The sequence below is a fragment of the Ursus americanus genome, chromosome 35, assembly GCF_024610735.1.
Source record: "Ursus americanus isolate L20-20 chromosome 35, mUrsAme1.1.p, whole genome shotgun sequence".
NCBI classification, from domain to species: domain Eukaryota; kingdom Metazoa; phylum Chordata; class Mammalia; order Carnivora; family Ursidae; genus Ursus; species Ursus americanus.
This window is the reverse complement of record NC_142161.1, coordinates 5,122,981-5,138,388: the sequence shown is the minus strand read 5'-3', so window position 1 is coordinate 5,138,388 and position 15,408 is coordinate 5,122,981. Positions and strand designations below refer to the sequence as shown.

Sequence of the window (15,408 nt, the reverse complement as noted above, 5' to 3'; positions counted from 1 at the left end):
CCAGATGTTATGCTACGCCCACCGCAAGTGTATCTACCACCTGTCACCATACAGTGCTATTGCATTTTGGTCATTCTTCTTCTTTTTTTTTTTTTTTTTTTACAGATTTTATTTATTTATTTGACAGAGGTTTCTTATTAAACACCACTTCTTTAAGTAGATCCTCTCTTCGGTTATGCTTTTGAAATTACGGCATATCTAGTCCTAGCAGAGCCCTGGCATGTAGCAAGTTTCAAATAATTATCATTCAATGAGAAGTGAAGCCAGAAAGAGTTGATGCAGTCAGGACCCCCCCAAAAAAAAAAAAAAACACCAAAAACACCCCCATGTTCAGCGCATTCTGGGACAATTCTCTGCAGGATAAAAATTGTTAAAAATGAAGGTGTCAAAGGATCCTTCAAGAAAGCATGTCAGGCTCAGTACAATCAGAGGCAGATGTTAAGCTTTTGTATTTGTCCTATATGCTGACCCAGAGAAAGTGACCGAGAGGCAATTTAGAGTAGCAGGTGCTCTGCTGTGTTTTAAACATAAAATACGTAACAATAACTAACACTTACTTAGCACTTCTTTGTGTGGGCGCCACTCTAAAGTGCTTTGTATGAATGAATTGATTTAATTCTCATAACAACCCCCAAAGGAAAGTGTTTCATCATCCCCATTTTTACACATCCCCGTATTTTACCAGGAAACTGAGGCACAGAGAGATGAAGAACTTGTCAGAACTTACGTAACTAAAAAGTAGCAAATTCAGACTGTGGACCCAGGCGATCTTACTGCAGTGTTCTTGGCTGCTATGCTAATTGCCCTTAATAATTTTGTTCAAAGAATATTTGCGGCATGAATAAATGGTAAGGGCAATGCCAGAGTTCAAGCTAAGTGCTGCAGGCCTATGAAATGAGACCGTTTGACTCTATGGCTGTCAGAGGAACAGACACGGGAGGAGGATGCTGTCCGTGACCACAGACACATCAAAAGTCTGAGCCACGTTAGTGGGTGTGAAATGGATGGACAGTTATAAACCTAGTCCCCTGCCAGAATGTGGAAGTTCTCGAGTGAGACTTTTGGAGGTTCCCAATCTTTTCTAAAATATTTTATTTATTTATTTATTTATTTATTTATTTATTTATTTATTTATTTATTTAAGAGAAAGAGTGAGAGAGAGAGAGAGAGCATGAACGGGGTGAGGGGGAACTGGAGAAGGAGAAGCAGAGTCCCCGCTGAGTAGGCAGACCATCGCAGGGCTCGATCTCAGGACCCCGAGATCACGACCTGAGCCGAAGGCAGACACTTAACTCACTGAGCCACCCAGGTGCCCCCAGGCTCGTGGTTTTTTAAGCAGGACTCTGACTTAAAGGCATTGTCATACTAAATACAAAACAGAATCTTTTCCTGGCAATAATGGGAGCTCAGATGTTGCAGGTGAGGGAGATTGAATGACACTTCTTCCCCTATCGACTTGTAGCCATTTATTCCCATAAGGGCAGAAGGGCTCTGTGATTCAGATATATAGCAAATGCCTGATGGCTGGAAGACTCTCGAAGGAGGCAGGGACAGGTATCGAGGAAGGCAGAAGAGAATTCTCTGGACAGGATGGAGTTGGGCCAAGAGGGGCAGGATGACACTGGAACTCCTCGTTATCTGATCACCTTTCCAGAGCGTGTGTGCTGCAGGAGAGGCAGTGAACACCGAAACAGACGTGCTCAAATACCCCATCGCAACCTAAGCGTGGACGGCATTGCAGTGTGGCCCTCGGTGTTCCTGGTTTCTCCAGCATCGTGTGTTGTGAATTTCCCATTTGGTCAACCACACGTGTGGCAGGGGTGGGTAAGGAGAACCGATCTAACCCTGGTTCAATTCTCGGACACTTAGAAGCATCCCATGAGAATTCCTGCAAATTCTTGGAGACAGAGTTAGTACAGAAGAGTAGAATTCCTATAATCATATAGATGGTTGATCTAACCACATGAAACTTGGGAAATAGTGCTAATGGGGCTAAATCTATTCTCCCTGGAGGCTGAAACCTGAGACACTTGGGATCTATCACTCTCTAGCCCAGATTTCTCTACTAAGCGGTACTCTGAACCTCTCCACTTAGATGTCCCACGTGACCGAAAACCCAACAAGTCAGCAACCAAACTCATTATCTTCCCTCTACCCTCTTCTCCTCCACCTGGCTTCCTCATCTTAGCAAAGTGGCACCACTTTCTCCCAGTTGCTCAAGCCAGAAACTTGTGTAGCATATTTTCTTCCTGTGTCAACGTCCAACCCCAAATGCAATCCACAAGGTCTTGTCTAGTTTACCATCTGAACAGCGCACAGCATTCTTCTCTCGTCACCCCCACATCCATACTTAGCCCCATATAAACCCCCATCGTCACCGCCAGGGTTATCGTCATAGCCTCTCAGTTGATTTTCCAATCTTCAAATCCACTTACCTAACAACCCTCCAGTTGGTTCTCCACACCACAGCCAGCACGATTGTTCTAAAAGTTAAATCCGAGCATGAACCTTCCTGAACCTTTTAAAATGCTTTCATGGTACCCTACTGCCCTCACCATAATGTCCAAAGACTTAACATGATGTGTATCACCAGCGCCTTGGACCATGACTGGCATGTAACATACACCCAGCAAATATGTGTGCATGAAAACTAGAATGATTTTGCATGTCTTATCTCTTTTTTTTTTTTTAAAGATTTTATTTATTTATTCGACAGAGATAGAGACAGCCAGCGAGAGAGGGAACACAAGCAGGGGGAGTGGGAGAGGAAGAAGCAGGCTCATAGCGGAAGAGCCTGATGTAGGGCTTGATCCCAGAATGCCGGGATCACGCCCTGAGCCGAAGGCAGACGCTTAACTGCTGTGCCACCCAGGCACCCCTCTTTTTTTTTTTTTTTAAAGATGTATTTATTTTATCTGAGAGAGAGAGCACGCACACATGGCAGGGAGGGGCAGAGGGCGAGGGAGAGAATCTCAAGTAGACTGTTCAGGCAGAGCCCCACGCAGGGCTGGATCTCACAACCTTGAAATCACATGTGAGCGGAAATCAAGAGGCCGACGCTTAACCGACTGAGCCACCCAGGCGCCGCTGTCTTATTGCCTTTTAACTTGCTGTGAGCACTAATGAGAATGACTTTCTTTTACAGTAACAGTAGCTGACATTTATGTGTGTCAGCAGTCGGTCATTTGTCTTGTCACTGTGCCTATTTTCTAATATGTACAAGTTTTACATTTTGTTACAATCAGATCCATACATCTTTCCTTTTGTGATTTTGGGAGTTCGGTTTATACTTAGAACTTCCTTGCCCATGTGAAGATTATAAAAATATTTTTCTATGTTTTGACCTAGCACATCTGTGATGTTTTTTCACATTTCAATATTTAATCCATTTAGACTTATTCGTATATATGATGTGAGGTAAGGATCTAACTCTATTGATTTTTCCATTCAGCGGTCAGTTTCCCCAAAGAACCCATTCCTGCCTCACTGATTTAAAATGTTACTTTAATCATTTATTAGTTTCCCATATACACTTGGGTCTGTTTCCTGACTCTCTGTTCTGATGGCTATACTGTTCTATTTCTCTACCAATATCAGACTGTTTTATTATTTATGGGCTTTTGACATATAGAAGTTTTGAATATTTTAAAACTTAAACTTTTATTGTGATTTCTTCCATTTAAAAGTTTAGCCCTTCAATCTTACTTATTGAAATTTATGTATGAAATAACGTGATTTCACTTTTGCATTTACTGTGCAAGGGAAGATTAATTTAAGCAACTGAATATTTTTACACTGTTGCATTCATATGACGGCCCCCTTCCACAATTTCTTCAGCGTCTCCCTTCAAGAGTACTATTAGAAAAGTCATCTTTTTGGGGCACCTGGGTGGCACAGCGGTTAAGAGTCTGCCTTTGGCTCAGGGCGTGATCCCAGCGTTATGGGATCGAGCCCCACATCAGGCTCCTCCGCTATGAGCCTGCTTCTTCCTCTCCCACTCCCCCTGCTTGTGTTCCCTCTCTTGCTGGCTGTCTCTATCTCTGTTGAATAAATAAATAAAATCTTAAAAAAAAAAAAAAGAAAAGTCATCTTTTTGTAAATGTAAATAGAGGTATTTTTTCAGATTTACTACAGGATAATATGCTTTAATTACTGAAAGTAATTTCATTATTGTGTTGAGGACAGTCAACAATATTTGTATAATGTCAGCTTTTGTTTAAACACTAAATGCCAGAAATTCTGGATCTGTATAACCCCTAAATTTATTTCCTTACTTTCTTTATTTACTTAATTTTAAATCACCCATGTACAGCTTTGGAAAATTGAAGTTAGAGAACAACGTTTGGGATCCTCCGTCGGAAGGTATTAGAGTTTATTGCAAGTCCTCATTAGAGAATTATTTAACTAATGCATTTATAACTAAAGCTGTTATTTTTCTTTTTTTTACATTGAAAATTACAAAACATAATAGGACTAAAAGCTTAATACCAAATAACAGATCATATCTCTGTTATTGTTTTAATAGCCTTGTTTTCTAAAATACTCTTAAAGAAAAGTGAAATCAAAATATAAATTTTATGTATTTTTGAGCATACTATTAAAAAGTTTGCATAATTCTTTATTAATCAAAACCAAGGTATGGGGGTGAGTGAAATAAAACCACTTGCATTCATAGCAGCAAAGTTTTTATATAAACTAAGAGTATTTCAAGTTCAAAATCCTTAAAGAATTTTTTTTTAAAGATTTTATTTATTTATTCGACAGAAATAGAGACAGCCAGTGAGAGAGGTAACATAAGCAGGGGGAGTGGGAGAGGAAGAAGCAGGCTCATAGCAGAAGAGCCTGATGTGGGGCTCGATCCCATAACGCCGGGATCACGCCCTGAGCCGAAGGCAGACGCTCAACCACTGTGCCACCCAGGCGCCCCCAAAATCCTTAAAGAATTTAAAGCAAATATTACTCAATTATTTTGTGTCCAAATGTATATGACTACCATGTGACTCATAATCTCTGTTCTTAGAATTTATCCTACAGTAACATGGAAAGATGCATATACAAGGATAGTCACTGCAGTGTTATCACAATAACAGAATATAGAAACAACCTGAACATGTATGTAACAATGGATAGAAGGTTTAATAACTTATGGTATCCATATAACCAGATACTATGTAAGTAATTGAGTTGCAAAATAATTTGTTTAGCTTTATCCCCCCCCTTTTTTTTTTAAGATTTTATTTGTTTTTTCGACAGAGATAGAGACAGCCAGCGAGAGAGGGAACACGAGCAGGGGGAGTGGGAGAGGAAGAAGCAGGCTCATAGCGGAGGAGCCTGATGTGGGGCTCGATCCCCTAACTCCGGAATCACGCCCTGAGCCGAAGGCAGACGCTTAACCGCTGTGCCACCCAGGCGCCCCCCCTTTTTTTTTTTGATAAAGCTGGACAAACATACCAAAAACCATTCTCTGTGTGTACAGAATGTAACAAGCTGGAGGCATCTCAGGCTTGTAGAGGGAGAGACCTCTTCTGTAGGAAAATATGGGCTGCTAGGGCTGGGCGTGTCTCTGTGTGGCGGGGGTGTTGGCTGGCTCGGAGAATACTTGGACGGTTTTGCATGAGACTGTAAGAGAAATTTGTAATTTATTTATTTATTTTTAAGATTGTATTTATTTATTCGACAGAGAGCGAGAGAGCACAAGCAGGGGGAGCAGCAGAGGGAGAGGGAGAAGCAGGCTCCCTGCTGAGCGAGGAGCCTGACAAACGCCTCCATCCCAGGACCCTGGGATCATGACCTGAGCCGAAGGCAGATGCTTAACCTACTGAGCCACCCAGGGGTTCCAAGAAACTTGTAATTTAAAAGACATAACAGTTCTTGGCGTGTCATTCCAGAATGCTTGCCATTTCTTTCCAGGCATTGTTGCTTATTCTGTTCTGCTGGTGAAATGATCTGCTTCTGAAAATTCTCGTGATAGTTTAACAATACCCACTTGTTGTCACATCCTGCTTTCCATCAAAAGCATCAACTGTTGGGGTATCAGGTTCCCCTTTCTTCAAGTTTTGCTGCTTTGTCTGCTGACATTATAGAAATAAAATTAAGGTCATGCGTGTTGGCTGTTTAAAATTTCTAAAAAAACAGGGGCGCCTGGGTAGCGCAGTCGTTAGGCGTCTGCCTTCGGCTCAGGGCGTGATTCCGGCGTTCCGGGATCAAGTCCCACATGGGGCTCCTCCGCTGGGAGCCTGCTTCTTCCTCTCCCACTCCCCTGCTGTGTTCCCTTTCTCGCTGGCTGCCTATCTCTGTCAAATAAATAAATAAATAATCTTTGGGGAAAAAAAATTCTCCGAAATTAGTCTCGGTCTACAAACAGTTCCAAGAGATAATTTGATTTTCAGTAGTTCATCCATGATTCATGGCAAAGAGAGCCCGCGATCCCAACGTTTCTCTGTGCTTCAAAATTCTGCAGTTTTAAGAGTTTTCTTAGCTAGTCAGGATCCTTTTTCTCCTAACTGATGACTTCCCTTTGTGGAGGACTGAGAGATCAACGCATATTAGCTTCGAGAGGCAAACAATTATTTTCCCAAGCAATTGTTTTCCCAAAGCTTTTCCACTTCCTTAGCTTCGGAGTCTGGAAATTCAGGTGTTTGTCCTGTGCGTGCAAGAAAGTATCACAGGCATTGGTTGCTGGGGGTGGTTCCTTCTGGCCAAGGCCAAATACTCTTTGAGACTTTTTTGCACCGGAACTAAGATAACACTCACTGATGGGAAATGTCCGTCCCAGCAACTTCTGAATGATGGACCTAATTTTAGACAGATTTTCTAAGACCGGAATTTAAGTTATTTGAGTAAATTTTAAAGCTTGCTGCAGTCCAGGGTACACAAAGTGTCTGGGACAGCCTGCTGGCTACTGTATTGTGTTATTGTTGCAAAGTCGGCCAGGATTTATTTAAAATATGCTTTCTGTTTCTTCACAGGTGTAGCCAGAAAGACCTTTTCAGTGTTCGTGCTTACTTGGTTTATCAGAATCTAGTTTCTTTCCTTTTGTGAAGAAGAGTCTTTGAGGCTCTAGTGACAAATGCCTTTTTCACTGGAGCTCTGGGTGACTGTCTGGCGTCTCCTGTCCAGCGAAAGGAGTCACACTGCTGGGTCCCTGAAGAGCTGTTTCCCGTGGGAGGCACCCATTTCTCACCGTTTTAGCCGCTTTATGCCAGACCCTGGTAGGAATGGCAGACAGTCCAATAAAGCAGAAAGGCAACAGAAAACTCTTTTGCTTAAGGGCCTCGGTTTTTTTGGTTTTGTTTTGCTTTGTTTTCATCAAATACTGCCATTTCTTCCTTCTTCGTGACTTTGCTTTCTTCTGGCTTAAAATTCTTACTGATAGGATTATTTGCGCAGATACTGGTGACTTTCAAATATATTAACCCCAACCTCTCTCCTGTTTGAAATCCAAATAGCTAATTTTCTACTGAACAGTTAACTTCAAAATCAACCTGGCTAGAACGGAACTTGATATTTTATTGTCAATTTACTTTTCCTTATCTCTGGCTGTGGCAACCACATCCCTCCAATGCCCCCACCAGGGACCACGGCCTCGATATAGAAAGCTCCACCTCCCTCACCCTCAAAATCAAATTAATTCCAACGGTTGTCAGTGTTTCCAATCTCAGGTATCTATCCTCCACTTCGCCCCCCCCCCCCCATTTCACTGCCCTAATCAGATCCCAGGTGTTTGGGACCTGAGTTACGCCCTTTTAGCTGCTCTTGTCGCTCATCTCCTCTCATTTCACCCTTCATGTTGCTGCCAGAACGATCCCTCTAGCACACATATATTATGGAGCTTTCAGGCCGCACAAAACCCAGCCGCAATTATGGAGGCTGTGCTGTGGGGGGGGGGCTGTGTTAATTTGCTGGTGAGAGAATGCTAAACATGGCCCTGTCTCTGCCCTCGATTATCTCATCGTCTGATGAAGACGAAGACAAGCAGTCAGAATTCACGGTGATGCAAGGAGTGATCTCTAGAGTCTTCTGTACAGAATGAGAGATGCCAAATGTCATAGAGGAAGGAGCACCTAATTCTGCCTGGGGAATTCATAGAGAAGGTCAAGGGAGGAGGAACTGGAGGCATTTCGTAAGGATTTGAGACATTTGAGTCCTAGTGACCCTGGGCAAGGTCGTCAATTTATCCATGAAACGGAATGGATAATGGTTACCAATGGACAATGACCCAAGCCTGGAGAGTTGAGAGCTGGACACCCTTGGGGCGAGAGATTATAAGGACCTTCTCCACTTTCTTTCTTTCTCTTTCCCTTCTGTGGTAATAAAGTATGGGGAGAGGGGAAAATTTAGGGATACACAGATAACTCTGGGAGACACCAAGGGAACCCACCAACTGGGTTGATTATAATTGTTTTAGAACCTAGGCTTTTAGACAGAGGGGAGAATGGACTTTGGGGCTTCTTTCTACATTACCTGGCTTAGGTCCAGAGGGTAGGAAAATAAACAGGGTCACAAGCAAAAAGCTGTCCTCTTAAATAGAGTGCAGAACCTTACAAGAGATAGCTTAGCAAGGGACAAGAAGGGAAGCTATTAATTTATATCTTAAAAGGGTAATAGATGTACATGGTAAAAAGAAATGAAAACATAACAAGCTATACACAGTGAAAAATAAATCACCTTTATACTTACTCCCTATTTTCCCTTTTAAGTGACAAACTCTGGTACCAAATTCTAATTTATCTTTTCAATGATAGTCTGTGTATTTACCAACATATACACAGGCTGTTTGTTGCACAAATTTTAACATGTTACTCTCTTGCTTTTTCCACTAAAAGATATATCTTGGGGATGATACTGTATTGGTAAGTTAAAGCTGCCTGTTTCTGTTTTTTTTTTTTTCTCTTCTGTTTTTATTTGTTTGTTTCACTTGTTGGCATTTAATGAACCTCCCTCCACGTGGCTTCAAGCTACCAGAACACAGCGCCCCCTAACCTTACCCTTTTTTCCCCCCCAAAGATTTTATCTATTTATTTGACACAGAGAGACAGCGAAAGAGGGAACACAAGCAAGGGGAGTGGGAGAGAAAGAAGCAGGCTTCCCACCAAGCAGGGAGCCCGATGGGGGCCTCGATCCCAGAGTCCTGGGGATCATAACCCAAGCCTTAACGGCTGAGCCACCCAGGCGCCCCCTCCCCCCAGCCTTACCCTTCATCTTCTCAGCCCTTCTACTAAAGAACTTGGCCTTCACGATGACAGCCTGTTTGGGGAGCTTTCCCTTCCCCGAAACTTGATAGTAGCCTGACTGTCCCACGTCAGGGATAGGAGTAGCTCCAGTCTTGTTTCTGGAAGCATATTTCCCCGTGTCTGCTCACTGATGAAGGTCTGCAGTTTGTCAAGGTGGACAGAAGGACAGAAGCTCTGGTTCCCCTTTAAGTGCTCATGCCTTGTACCAAGGTTTCCCAAGTGACCTGGGTGATATTTGTCGAAGTTGATCCCGTGATGATGCGTGTCCCCAGCATTACCCTGGCCTCCTCTGGCTTCCGGTGCTTGCTGATGTGGCCGTGGCTCAGGTGGCCCTGAAGCGTCCGGGTCTTCCTCAGTCTGGATGGCACGTGGGCAGCCCAGACGAAAGCTAAAGCTGCCTCTTTCTTTTAAGTATTATTTTTAAAATTTTATTTATTTTTATTTTTTTAAAAGATCTTACTTATTTATCTGAGAGAGAGAGAGCAGAGAGAGAGAGTGTGAGGGAGAAGCAGGCTCTCCGCCGAGTGGAGAGACCAACGCCTGGCTCGATCCCAGAACCCAGAGATCTCGACCCCAGCCAAAGGCAGATGCTCAACCCACTGAGACACCCAGGCGCCCCTACCTCTTTCTTTTTAATGCCTGTGTAGTATTCTATTGAATGGATGTACTGTACTATATTCTCTACCAATAGACATTTACATTATTTCAGAGCTCTTGATTATATAAATAGAGCTGTAGTAAATATCGTTTTTTTTTAAGATTTTAATTATTTATTTATTTGAGAGAGAGAGAGCACAATCAGGGGGAGTAGCAGAGGGAGAGGGAGAAGCAGACACCCTGCTGGGCAAGGAGCTTGATGTGGGACTCGATCCCAGGACCATGGGATCATGATCTGAGCCAAAGGCAGATGCTTAACTGACTGAGCCACCCGGGCGCCCCAAGAATATCTTTTTTAAAAAGTAATTTCTTTTTTTTTTTTAAATCTTAAAGATTTTATTTATTTATTTATTTGACAGAGACAGACAGCCAGCGAGAGAGAGTACACAAGCAGGGGGAGTGCGAGAGGAAGAAGCAGGCTCCTAGTGGAGGAGCCTGATGGGGGGCTCGATCCCAGAATGCTGGGATCACGCCCTGAGCTGAAGGCAGACGCTTAACTACTGCACCACCCAGGCACCCCTTAAAAAGTAATTTATATACCCAACATGGGACTCGAACTCATGACCCTGAGATGAAGAGTCACGTGTTCTACCAACTGAGCCAGGCAGGTGCCTCTACAATGAATATCTTTGTACGTTATGTCTTCCTGTATATACACGTACGTGTGTGTAAGATAAATGCAGAGAAGTAGAATTGCTGTGCTCAAGGAAACGCACATTTTAAATTTTCATGGAGTAATAGGATATTAGATGTGACTTTTCCTTTTGCTTTAGATTATCAGCAAAGGTCCCAAAGACCAAACTAAGTGACAGACCACTTATTTCTGTCATTCAGTGAAAACAAGTATTAATGTAGGTCTTTCATAAAAGTGAGGTGTTGTCGTGTGAACTTTCAAAAAGCGTGGGATACCTGTGCCAGTTTTCTCTCCGGCCTTTGCCTCGCCTCTGCCCCCAGGGAACATAAGACAAGGCTAGGAACTCCTGGAAGGGTGAAGGTTAGGAGAAGCGTTCTTTAGAGAGTGGGAGAACGGAGAGTTGTCAGCGCTGTGCCCTTTCTCCTTTCCAGAGCTTGTTGACCTTTTAGTTTAAACTAAATGAGGGGGTTCACAAGAGCCACTCAGAGAGTTTGTTGTGTTTCCTGTGGAATTTGGGGGATGGAGGGACTAGTGCCTGAGTCACTGCTGTGCGAACATCCTAAGGTCACAGTCTGTGGCAAAGCTGGCTCTGTGGGCCACGTGGGAGCAGCCATACATCCTCAACCGTGCGGCAAAGGTGTGTGTTTCCTGTGACCCGATGCGGGCCCTTTGCAAGAGAGCTGGAGTTGCCAAGGAGCCCCCCAGGAATAGGCTGGGGGCGTTGGCATGGGGAGGGAAGCCGAGTCTGAGTGTGAACGTCACCAACAGTCAACAGGAGAGTGTGTTGCAGGGGTCAGGCACGTTCACGTCAATGTCCGTCTCCAACGAACCCCCAAATCATCCCATAAAAGGACAAGCATTTGGATGCTGGCCACACCCAAAGGGCACCAAAGCCACAGTATGCCCATTCCAGTCACTGAAGACCTTTTCCACCCTTTGCTTGTCCTGATCCCCCAGCACCAACCCTCAGGGAGCAAGCGGTCACAGAGTGCGTTGGGAAGAAATAGAGGAAAAGAACAAGAAGGAAATAGCGAAAAGTTGACCAAGACCCCCTTCTGGACTTCCAGTTTCTGAGCCTGAGTCAAGACTGAGCCAGGGGTTGGGGAGAAGGTTTAAACTGGACGAGATTAAAGTTTTGATATGAAACTGGACCAAGCCTGTTCATACCTGGAAAATGAGACTATTTAACTAATAACTGAAAGCGACTTGAAAAGCTATTGGGTCAGCCCAAGATTTCATCAGAGTGAAGAGAATGGAGATTCGCGTAGCATGGAGAAAGGTTAGCGTCGTGAATAAATAGCATGCTTCCCCCTGCTGCTTGCACTCCACTATGAGCAGCGCATTCAACAAACCAGCTAGAATAAATATTGCCGAACATGGGGTGACAAAGAAGGTCCATTACAAAAATAAGTATTTTTAACCCGAAGGCATTTGGACATCCTTTTAAATCCACTGATTGATGCTACGGTGTAAAGAACTAAAGAGCGCAGGTATATTAAAATTATGTTGTCCAGAGATTATTTATTAGTTAATACAAATTGCTTTGGCTTAAGGACTGAAAATTAACTCAGGGGGCGCCTGGGTAGCGCAGTCGTTAAGCGTCTGCCTTCGGCTCAGGGCGTGATCCCGGCGTTCCGGGATCGAGCCCCACATCCGGGCTCCTCCGCTGGGAGCCTGCTTCTTCCTCTCCCACTCCCCCTGCTTGTGTTCCCTCTCTTGCTGGCTGTCTCTCTGTCAAATAAATAAATAAAATCTTTAAAAAAAAAAAGAGAAAAAAAAAAGAAAATTAACTCAGGATCCAGGAACTACGATTTAAGTTGACACATTAAGTCATTTGTAGAATTATAAAAATTAATCCCTTTTTTAGAAGGACATTACATATTATCAAGTAACGTAGTTGAACACGCAATTTTACAATTTTATAAATATAAAGTGATGTTAGTTTATTCGACCAGCACAACTAGTGGAGGAAATTTAGCAAATTCAAATCAATCACGCTTTTCATGAGAAAATAAACCCAAGACTTTCATAAAGTAGAATGTTGTCTTAACAGTTTTACACAGTGTAAGTCAGGGAGAAGATATAGAATGGCTTTTAAATCAAAATTATTATTATTATTATTATTTTTAAAGATTTTATTTATTTATTCGACAGAGATAGAGACAGCCAGCGAGAGAGGGAACACAAGCAGGGGGAGTGGGAGAGGAAGAAGCAGGCTCATAGCGGAGGAGCCTGATGTGGGGCTCGATCCCAGAACGCCGGGATCACGCCCTGAGCCGAAGGCAGACGCTTAACCGCTGTGCCACCCAGGCGCCCCTTAAATCAAAATTATTAAATCAGTTTAATTTGTCCAAAGAGACATCTCAGTTAGGAATATTGCATGCTTTTTTGTGTGCAATTACATAGCCAATATTAAAGCTTTAAAGTTATTTATATTTACTTCTCATAATAACCAAGACTTTTAATTAAACCAACGGTTAAAATCTCTTTTTGGTTACAGCTTTACGAAGATAAATTTCCTTAAAGAACTACATACTTAAAGTATAAGAAATAGAAAAGTATTTTTAGAAATCTTTGAATTTCTTGTTCTTCCCATTTGTAGGAGCTTAATATATTAATGCTGTTTTGAAAAGCCAATTAGAAGATTTCTAACTTTTCATTTCAAATTATTTCATCTTTTCAGAAAGACTGCAAAACCAGTACCGAACTGACATGTGCCCTACACCTACCTTCCCCGATGTTAACACCTTACATAACCATAGTGCAATGATCATTCCCAAGAAATTGTCATTGATACTATTAACGGAACTGTATCGCTTGTTCAAATGTCACCAGGCTTTTCCCTCCCCAGAGCCCACTCAGGATCCCATACTGTGTTTAGTTGATCTGTATCTGTCTCCTTACTGTCCTGCACTCTGTAACAAGTCCTGTCTTTCTTGGTCTTTCACAACCTTGATACTTTGGAAGAGCACTGCTCGGTGATTTTGTAGAATGCCTGTCAGTTTGAGTCTGTCTGATGCTTTCTTATGATTAGGCTGAAGTTATGCTTTTTTAGCAAGAACATCATGGAAGCGATGTTTTGCCCTTTCCAGAGCCTCTTCCAGGGGTTATGATGTCCACGGGTCTTGTTACTGGTGATGTTAACCTTGATCACTTGGTTAAGATGGCGTCTACCAGGGGCGCCTGGATGGCTCAGCCGGTCGCCTTATCAGCTCAGGTCATGATCTCTAGGTCCTGGAATCGGAGCCCTATGTCGTTGGGCTCCCTGCTGGGCGGGGAATCTGCTTTTCCCTCTCCCTCTGCCCCTCCCCTGCCTCCTGCTCTCTTTCTCTCTCAAAAAAAAAAAAAAAAAAAAAAAAAAAGACGGTGTCTGCCAGATTTCTCCACAGTAACAGAGAATATTTTTCCCTTTGTAATTCCTAATTGTCTTGTGTAGAGGTGCTTTGAGACTATGCAAATATTCAGCTTTTCTTAGAACTCTTGCTCACTAATTTTAGCATCTAGAAATAGAGCATGCCTGCAACAACTTTGCTGTGCTGCTTGCCTACTCATTATTCTGTTTTCTTCACTCCTCCTACATTTACTAAGTGCATTTTTCTGTTTCTTTTCCCTTATTTATTTACTTAGCCATTTATTGTTACCAGTATGGACTCATGGACATTTATTTTGTTCTATGGCTTCTAATTCGATACTATCAACATTTATGTTCTTGCTCAATTAGTCCAGCTTTTTTTTTTTTTTTTTTTTTAAGCACTTTCTTACTTACTGTCCCTGTGAGATATTCCAGGCTCATTGTGTATTTTCCCTGTCCCAGTCCTGGAATCAACCATTTCTCCTGGGAGCCCTGGTTTGCTTGTTTTATCGGTGTCTTTTATTACCTCTGGGTTTTTAATTTTTGTTAGAAAGTCGGCTCTAGTGGTCGAACTCCCTCTCTCCCCCCATCAGTGAGACCCAGTAGTAACCCCACAGCTCACTTTGCAAAGGCTGGTTATTCTGTGTAAATAATCACAAGAACTTCTAGCAGCAGGAAGTCTAGTAGAAATGTCTGGGTGAGCTTTCTCCTCCTGGAGGCTCCTGCACTCTGAGGCCTAAATATCTTCTTATTAACGCTAACCACCCCCCCAACACCCACACCCCGCCCAAGGACAGACATGAATTCTAAGACTTTAGAGCCTAAATGAATATTCATAAGCAGAACATTTCTCTGCTTGTAGCATCGAAGCCTTAGCCCCAACCCAGGCCAGCCCCGGCCCTTTATTATGCAAAGCCCTGGAGGGCCCTCTTTTGCACTCCTTCTTTGAGAGCACGCCTCAGGGCTGGATCAATGATGGGTTTCGGGGCCATGGACCTTTTCAAAGGAAAGTTTCTTATTTGAGGAGCAGGGTCCTTCTTTGGCCAAATTTCTATTCGTCAACGGAATGGGATTGTTCCTGCGAGGCTCTATTATTCTCCTCTCCAAAAAAAGGCCCCCAAAACATAAAACTATGAATGAGTGCTACTGTTTTCCCAGTTACATTAATATTAGCCCAAATGGGAAATTAGTACCTATGCACAAGAGAGACTTAGAGCTAACCTTGATATCCGCTTTGGCCATCACACTAACCAAACCAGCGTTCATGGGAACACTTACCAAGTTCACCAAAAGCCTGGTGAATATCATCCGAGCGATGATGTGTTTAATAGCTTACATCAAGATGAACCCTCTCTGGTCAGTGTGACTCCATTGTGGTCTTTATGTGTGTCCATCTCCTGCCCCTCGCAACAGTACTGAGCTAGCCTACAAGTCTGCAGAAATATTACTAGCCAAGAATACACATCTTGTTCATATAATTAGTTTCTGTCCCTAGAATCACAGAAAAGATCTATGACAGACCAATGAAAGTA

The 15,408-nt window shown here is 43.0% G+C and overlaps 1 pseudogene; it reads right to left on the bottom strand.

Moving 5' to 3' along the window:
• Positions 1–15,184, bottom strand: part of LOC148107095 (large ribosomal subunit protein uL15 pseudogene) — a 70,139-nt pseudogene extending 54,955 nt beyond the window's left edge.
• Between the last annotated feature and the right edge of the window lie 224 nt (positions 15,185–15,408).